The 8578-nt window shown below is 34.5% G+C and overlaps 1 non-coding gene across 1 annotated transcript; it reads right to left on the bottom strand.

The window, feature by feature from the left end:
* Positions 1-7914: 7914 nt before the first annotated feature.
* On the bottom strand, positions 7915-8042 carry LOC144455534 (U6atac minor spliceosomal RNA). Its single transcript, XR_013484255.1, has one exon. It is a non-coding gene; the product is annotated as a U6atac minor spliceosomal RNA (small nuclear RNA).
* Between the last annotated feature and the right edge of the window lie 536 nt (positions 8043-8578).

Here is an 8578-nt window from a genome sequence, read left to right as displayed (position 1 = left end):
AGAAAAGGGAAAGGGATAATAAAAGGGGGAAGGGACTGAAGGAGGCGGTGGTCAAAAGCAAAACACTAGTGAAGGGGGAAAGGAAAAAGGAGAAAGAAAAGCATAAATGGGGGAAAAGGATGGAGAAAAAGACACAGATAGTAATCATAATTGTTAATGTGAATTGGATGAACTCTCCCATAAATGGAAATGGATTGCAGAATGGATTAAAAACCATAATCCTACAATATGTTGTTTGCAGGAAACACATTTGAAAAAGAGTGACACATACAGGGTAAAGGTAAAAGGCTGGAGCAGAATATATTATGCGTCAGCTGAAGTAAAAAAAGCAGGGGTAGCAATCCTGATCTCAGACAAAACAAAAGCAAAAATAGATCTAATCAAAAGAGATAAGGAAGGAAACTACATCCTGCTAAAAGGCACCATAGACAATGAAGTAATATCATTACTATCATTAGTAAACATATATGCACCAAATGGTATAGCATCCAAATTCAGGGAGTTACAGGAAGAAATGGACAGCAAAACTATACTAGTGGGGGACCTGAACCTCCCCCTCTGCACTAGATAAGTCTAACCACAAAATAAACAAGAAAGAAGTTAAGGAGGTGAATAGAACATTAGAAAAGTTAGGTATGATAGACCTCTGGAGAAAACTGAATGGGGATAGAAAGGAATATACTTTTTTCTCGCAGTACATGGCACATACACAAAAATTGACCATGTACTAGGGCATAAAAACCTCACAATCCAATGCAGAAAGGCAGAAATATTAAATGCATCCTTTTCAGATCATGATGCAATAAAAATTATATGTAATAAAGGGCCATGGAAAGATAGACTAAAAAATAATTGGAAACTAAATAATGTAATCCTAAAAAATGATTGGGTCAAACAACAAATCTTAGAAAAAATCAATAATTTCATTCAAGAGAATGACAATAATGAGACAACATACCAAAACCTATGGGATCCAGCAAAGCAGTTCTTAGGGGAAGTTTTATATCTCTAAATGCTTACATAAATAAAATAGAAAAAGAGGAGATTAATGAATTGGGCATACAACTAAAAAAACTAGAAAAAGAACAAATTAAAAATCCTCAACTAAACACCAAATTAGAAATATTGAAAACCAAAGGAAAAATTAATAAAATTGAAATTAAGAAAACTATTGAACTAATAAATAAAACTAAGAGCTGGTTTTATGAAAAAACCAATAAAATAGAAACCTTTGGTTAATTTAATTAAAAAAAAGAAAGAAGAAAACCAAATTACTAGTATCAAGAATGAAAAGGGTGAAGCTACCACCAAGGAAGAGGAAATTAAAACAATAATTAGGAATTATTTTGCCCAACTATATGCCAACAAATTTGACAATCTTAGTGAAATGGATACATATTTACAAAAATATAAATTGCCCAGATTAACCGAAGAGGAAGTAAAATACTTAAATAACCCCATCTCAGAAAAAGAAATTGAACAAGCCATTGATGAACTCCCTAGGAAAAAATCTCCAGGGCCAGATGGATTTACATGCAAATTCTATCAAACATTTAAAGAACAATTAATTCCAATACTATATAGACTATTTGGGAAAATAGGTGAAGAAGGAGTCTTACCAAATTCTTTTTATGATACAAAAATGGTGTTGATACCTAAACCAGGAAGAGTCAAAATAGAGAAAGAAAATTATAGACCAATTTCTCTAATGAATATAGATGCAAAAATTTTAAACAAAATACTAGCAAGTAGATTGCAGCAACTTATCACAAGAATAATACACTATGACCAGGTAGGATTTATACCAGGAATGCAGGGTTGGTTCAATATTAGGAAAACTATCAGCATCATTGAGCATATCACACAAAAACCAACAGAAACCACATGATCATCTCAATAGATGCAGAAAAAGCTTTTGATAAAATACAACACCCATTCCTATTAAAAACACTAGAAAGCATAGGTATAAATGGAGTCTTCCTTAAAATAATAAATAGCATATCTAAAACCTTCAGCAAGCATTATATGTAATGGGGACAGGCTAGAAGCATTTCCAATAAGATGGGGTGAAACAAGGATGTCCATTATCACCACTGTTATTCAATATTGTACTGGAAACCTTAGCTTTAGCAATAAGAGAAGAAAAAGAAATTGAAGGCATTAGAATAGGCAAAGAAAAACAAAGCTATCACTCTTTGCAGATGACATGATGATATACTTAGAGAATCCTAGAGAATCAAGTAAAAAACTACTTGAAATAATAAACAACTTTAGCAAAGTTGCAGGCTATAAAATAAACCCACATAAATCATCAGCATTTCTATATATTACCAACAAAGCCCAACAGCAAGAGATAGAAAGAGAAATCCCATTTAAACTTACTGTAGACATTATAAAATATTTAGGAGTCTACCTCCCGAAACAAACCCAGGAACTCTATGAACACAATTACAAAACACTTTTCACACAAATAAAATCAGATCTAAATAATTGGAAAAACATCAGTTGCTCATGGGTAGGCCGAGCTAATATAATAAAAATGACAATCCTACCTAAGCTAATTTACTTATTCAGTGCCATACCAATCAAACTACCAAAAATTATTTTATAGAGTTAGAAAAAATAATAACAAGATTCATTTGGAAAAACAAAAGGTCCAGAATATCAAAGGAACTAATGAAAAGAAATGCAGGGGAAGGTGGCCTAGCAATTCCAGATCTTAAATTGTATTATAAAGCAGCAATCATCAAAACTGCTTGGTACTGGCTAAGAAATAGGGAGGTGGATCAGTGGAATAGGTTAAATATGCAAGACACAGTAGTCAATGACTATAGTAATCTATTATTTGATAAACCCAAAGACCCCAGCTTCTGGGATAAGAACCCACTCTTTGAAAAAAACTGCTGGGAAAACTGGAAAAGAGTATGGCAGAAACTAGGCATAGACCCAAATCTCACACCATATACCAAAATAAAGTCAAAATGGGTTCATGACTTAGATATAAAGGCTGATACCATAAGTAAACTGGGAGAACAAGGAATAGTTTACCTATCAGATCTATGGAGAACAGAAGAATTCATGACCAAACAGGAGATAGAGAACATTATGAAAAGCAAAATGGATAATTTTGATTACATTAAATTGAAAAGTTTTTGCACAAACAAAGCCAATGCAACTAAGATTAGAAGGAAGGTAGAAAATTGGGAAAGAATTTTTACAACCAGTCTCTCTGATAAAGGCCTCATTTCTAAAATATATAGAGAATTAAGACAAATTTATAAGAACACAAGCCATTCCCCAATTGATAAATGGTCAAAGGATATGAACATACAGTTCTCAGATGAAGAAATTAAAGCCATCTATAGTCATATGAAAAAATGCTCTAAATATTATTGATTAGAGAAATGCAAATCAAAACATCTCTGAGGTACCACATCACACCTATCAGATTGGCCAACATGACAAAACAGGAAAATAATAAATGTTGGAGAAAATGTGGGGAAATTGGAACACTAATGCATTGTTGGTGGAGTTGTGAAATGATCCAACCATTTTGGAGAGCAATTTGGAAGTATGCCCATTGGACTATCAAAATGTGCATACCCTTTGATTCAGCAATAGCAAGTCTAGGGCTATATCCCAAAGAGATCATACAAATGGGAAAAGAGATCCTATACATATACAAAAATATTTATTGCAGATCTTTTTATGGTGGCAAATAATTGGAAATTGAGAGATGCCCATCAATTGGGGAATGGCTGAGCAAGTTGTGGTATATGAATGTAATGGAATACTATTGTGCTATAACATATGATGAACAGATTGACTTCAGAAAAACCTGGAAAGACTTGTATGGTATGATGCTTAGTGAAGTGAGCAGAACCAGGAGAATGTTGTACACAATAACAGCCATGTTGTGTGATGACTAGCACTGATAAACTTAACCCTTCCCAGCAATACAAGGATGTAAGACATCTCCAAAGGCCTCATGATGGAAAATGCTATCCACATCCAAAGAAAGAACTATGGAATTTGAATGCAGATCAAAACATACTATTTGCTATTTTTTTCTCTTCTGTTGAGTTTTGTATCCTCTTTCTGGTGGTTCCTCCTATTGGTTCTAATTTTTACTTACAATATCACTAATGTGAAAATATGTTTAATAGGAATGTATATGTATAGCCTATATGAGATCGTGTGCCGTCTTGGAGAGGGTTGTGGGAAGGAAGTGGGAGAAAAATTTTCAACTCAAAAATATGTGTAAGATATTGTTGAAAAATCAAAATAAATTAATAAAATATAAAAATAAGTAAAAAAGAAAGAAAGAAATCTTGGATTACACAGATCAAGTCGAATCTTAGAGGAATCTCACAGAAATATTCCTAAGCTCATGCCCCCATATACGGTTTCTCATTTTTAAAGCCAGAACTTGGATACTGTCTGAATATCTACATCAAAAGGAAAAGGGGTCCTCAATTCTTCTCTGGATAATCAGGCTAACAATACATGTAACACTTTGACTTTACTCATGCACTAGAAATTGCAAAGGAGTCATAATCCAACCCATAAACAATTAATCAAGTTAAATTTCTTTCCCATTTTCCCTAGAAACCTAGATTCTAGGCATAGTAAATCAAACTGGCATTTCAACCCAACTCTAGGGAAAAGGCACTGAGGATCTCAAGTGAGTCAACTCCCTTCCCCTGTCACCTCTATAGTTTGTCAAACTTACAAGTCAAGTGATGACCTAAGTCCGTGTTTACTCCTCCACATTATGCATTTTTATAAACATGTTTCTTGGCTGTGATTTCTGCTTGGTCCAGAAACTTCTCTGTCCAAGTTGCTTTCTCTTCTTTCAAGGAGGGTTGGTCCAGTAAAGGATATCCTCTGACAAGGGATTCCATTATCAATTTGCTGATTCCGACCCCTATTCCTGTAGCATCATGGGCTTGGCCAAGGGATACCTGGTCACTCAAGCACTGATTTCGCTTGCTGCCATTTTGGGAGCCACACAACTTCTTGGCCTCTTGAGATTGTGTAGTTCCTTGATGCATATGGTTTTCTATTTAGACAGAAGCTTCTTCCTAGAAAACAGGACACTGTATTTATCTGAAGTATTTATTTCTAGCTGTCTTAGCTCTGCTCTTCCCCTTGGTAGGCAGCTCTAAAAAAAATGTGTGCAAGTCCAAGTGTATTCACTTTATCAAAAATGAGGTATTAAATAAGCGAGCACTATCAAGGGTCAAGCTACACACTATCAAAACCATAATCTTGCCATTAAGGATATTTTTTTAAGGTCTTTAAGACAGTATTAAGGGTGAACCATCAATGCTAGAAGACAGTTCTCATCAGTGAATAATTAGAACTTCTGCACCTGGCATAGGGAATTTTACAAGAAGAATTAATTTTTATCATTCCAGAACTATACCTGGCACATGTACTTCACATAAATACGTCTTCATTATAAATAACTATTCTGCGAATATGGCTTTGAGTTAAGGCCTACAAATGGAGGAAAATGAAAATATCCTGCCTATGTTGCAGTGAATAAGTCACTTAACATCTCAGTGCAATAGGCTAATCCCTAATACTTTAAATTGTGAAACAATTACCTAATCTAGATTGAGATAACCAAGTTGCCCATACATGTGAAATTACAGGTTCATGGGTGAGAGTGAGTGGAAGAAAGAACAAGGAAGTATAAAACTGAGATCTTATTCTTAAGGGTTTTAAAATCTACTTGGGAGATTAATTCATTCATTTAATAAGGATTTATTAACCACCTATGTGAGAAACACCGTTCTAGGAAAAATAAAATAGTTCCTGCCCTCAGAGAGCTTACATTCTACATTATAATAGGGTCAGCAGCAGCATAGACATAGAAAAATAAATGCAACATATCTACATACTTCTTGTAGAGGTGTATGAGCAATCTGGGAATCAATAAAATCACAAGAAAACATAAAGTCATGAAAAATTAAACAATAAGAGTTAACCATCTAGTGCAATACAAAATATATTTTGAGGCAGAGCATGAATAATTGGCAAACAAATTAGACAATGATTGTTAAAAATATTAAAAGTGGAAGAGAACATTAAAGTGGTCAGAGAATTCTTGCAAATGGAAGAATTTGGGTTCTTAAAGCATAAATGAGATTTAACTAATTAGGGAGAAGGTAGAAAATTCTACAGATCTGTGAAATTACACTTAAAAAAGGGAAAAGGACCAAGGTGAGAGAGTTGTAAGTGTCTGAATCAACAATTTAGTTAGAATGGTAGTGAGAATAAAGAGAAAGAGGACGAAGCCCTAGAATAATAACTGAGGAGGTGGAATGGGGGCAGGACAGGTCCATTAGAAAATGCTTTAAATATGAATTTAAAAGCATGGACTTTATCCTACAAGCAATAAATAACCAAGTGATCTTCTTTAAACAAGTGTATGGCATCATCAAAGTCAGAGTTTAAGAAGAGTAATCAAGTAAGACATCGGGATGAACTGGATTCCTCCAGATCTGAAAAGTTGAAAGCTTAGCAGAATATTATGTTAATTAAAATAAAAAGGAAAAAAAACATATATAAAAATATTAGAAATAATAGAAAATACATGCTTATTGACAAGCTATGGGTTGTGTATGGGGTAAGAGAAAGAGGGAGGGAGGAGTTAAATAAGAACTGCAGCATTCTTAGCAACATGAAAGTGGGATTTGAGGTGTGGGAGGAAGAGGACTACTCAGATTTCAGGTCAGAAGAAGAGTTTAATTTTCAAAATCATCATCATCATCATCATCATCATCATTTTGGAAATAGATATATTGTTTTAAGCTTTAAAAACCACTTTATATATATTATCTTATTACAGCCTTATTATTATTAAAATTTTAAGATGAGAAAAGTAAGGTTCAGGGATATTAAATCATTCCTTAAGAGCTAGGAGAAAATGATTTGTGTATAGGGTAGGATTTGAACAGAGTCCTCTCCTGGTTCTTAATGGAGGGTTTTTTCCCCACTATACCAATAAGTTGTCCTACAACAGTTTAATTAACTATAGTAATACTACAACTCCTCTTCTCCCTCCTTTTTCTCTTCCTCCTCCTCCATCTCCTCTTCTTTCTACTACCGCCACCACCACCCCTACTACCACTAATTCCTACTATTACTACTGTATGTGTTGAGCTTGCAAGATGATGCAACATATGGCAGAAATGTAAAATCTGAGTAAAGAAATATACTTCAAAATTATGACTGTCTATGTCTACATGTAATCAATTCAATTAACCACTTGTATGTATTTTAAAACAAATTAAATTTAGTGGTTTGAGAATTGGGAAGAATATTTAGATATGTACTTTGGCTAGTGTAGCAGTCTTAAGTTGGTTATTAATTAACTGGTAATCACTGCATAGATCATTTTTGCCTCCAAGGAATAACTTTTTTTCTTTTACTTTTTATTTTTCTTAAAATAGTAAATATACTTACAATAATTTTGAGATAATGATGAATAATTCTTCCATTGAATTATGCAGATACTAGTCTGTCATTGTCCTCATTAATATCATAAGTACTTACTTCAGAACATCCATGCTTCTGCAACCTTGTCAATGTGGATTTCTACCTTTGTGACAGATCCCAGTTTTGGCATGCTGTGAAATTCTCGTTCATACATATTCCACAACATATTTACTCACCAAGTTTGAGGCCTTCATTGTAGCTTTCAGTTTTTCATAAACACCCGTGCAGAACTTGGATGCCAAAATCAATATGTCATAGACCTGAATCTGGATTCAGAGAACTTATTGGCTTAGATACTTATTGTCTGTAGTATTTTGGGGAATTCACTTCTCCTTGAGTCTTAGTTTAGAGTATTGTCTGGGGCCACTCAGAGGTTACATGACTTGCCAGGGTGAATTAGCCAATATTTATCAGAGGTTAGATGCCACAGAGTAGATAGCAATGCCTTAACTGTAGATGTATTGTAAAGGCCACTAGGAACTCTTCTGTCATTATCAAGGGGAGTGCTAACATTCTCTCCTTTGATATAACACCCCTCCCTCACTGATGTCATGGTGTTCTTCAAGAACTAAGGATAAACAACAACGTCTGTGAGTAGTAGTAGGAGCTGCTCCACTGGGGACCCAACTGAAGTGGCCATTCCGGCAAAAGTTCTTTTCTTCTTTCTTTCTTTCTTTCTTTCTTTCTTTCTTTCTTTCTTTCTTTCTTTCTTTCTTTCTTTCTTTCTTTCTTTCTTTCTTTCTTTTTCTTTCTTCATTTATCTCTCTCTCTCTCTCTCTCTCTCTCTCTCTCTCTCTCTCTTTCTCTTTCTTTTTTCTCTCTCTCTCTCTTTCCTGTCTTTCTCTCTTCGTAGGATATTATAAGGTGGCCTGCAGGTGCTCTGCCTGAAAGAATGTAAATTTTGATCACTGAAACCTCACAAGATATCTTGGGGTTTATGGGCTAGATTTTTTTCCTATTAAGGACATGCCTTAACCCCAAATCACTCTGGCTTTCATTGACTGGACAACAATAGGTCCGAGGCCAAGCCCCACTTGGTCATTGTTTGGGGCCTGATTGGCTCAGAGTG

Source organism: Phascolarctos cinereus, unplaced genomic scaffold, assembly GCF_003287225.1.
Source record: "Phascolarctos cinereus isolate Bilbo 61053 unplaced genomic scaffold, phaCin_HiC Scaffold_9;HRSCAF=440, whole genome shotgun sequence".
NCBI classification, from domain to species: Eukaryota; Metazoa; Chordata; class Mammalia; order Diprotodontia; family Phascolarctidae; genus Phascolarctos; species Phascolarctos cinereus.
The sequence above is the reverse complement of the archived record's forward strand: the minus strand, read 5'-3'. Positions and strand labels throughout refer to the sequence as shown.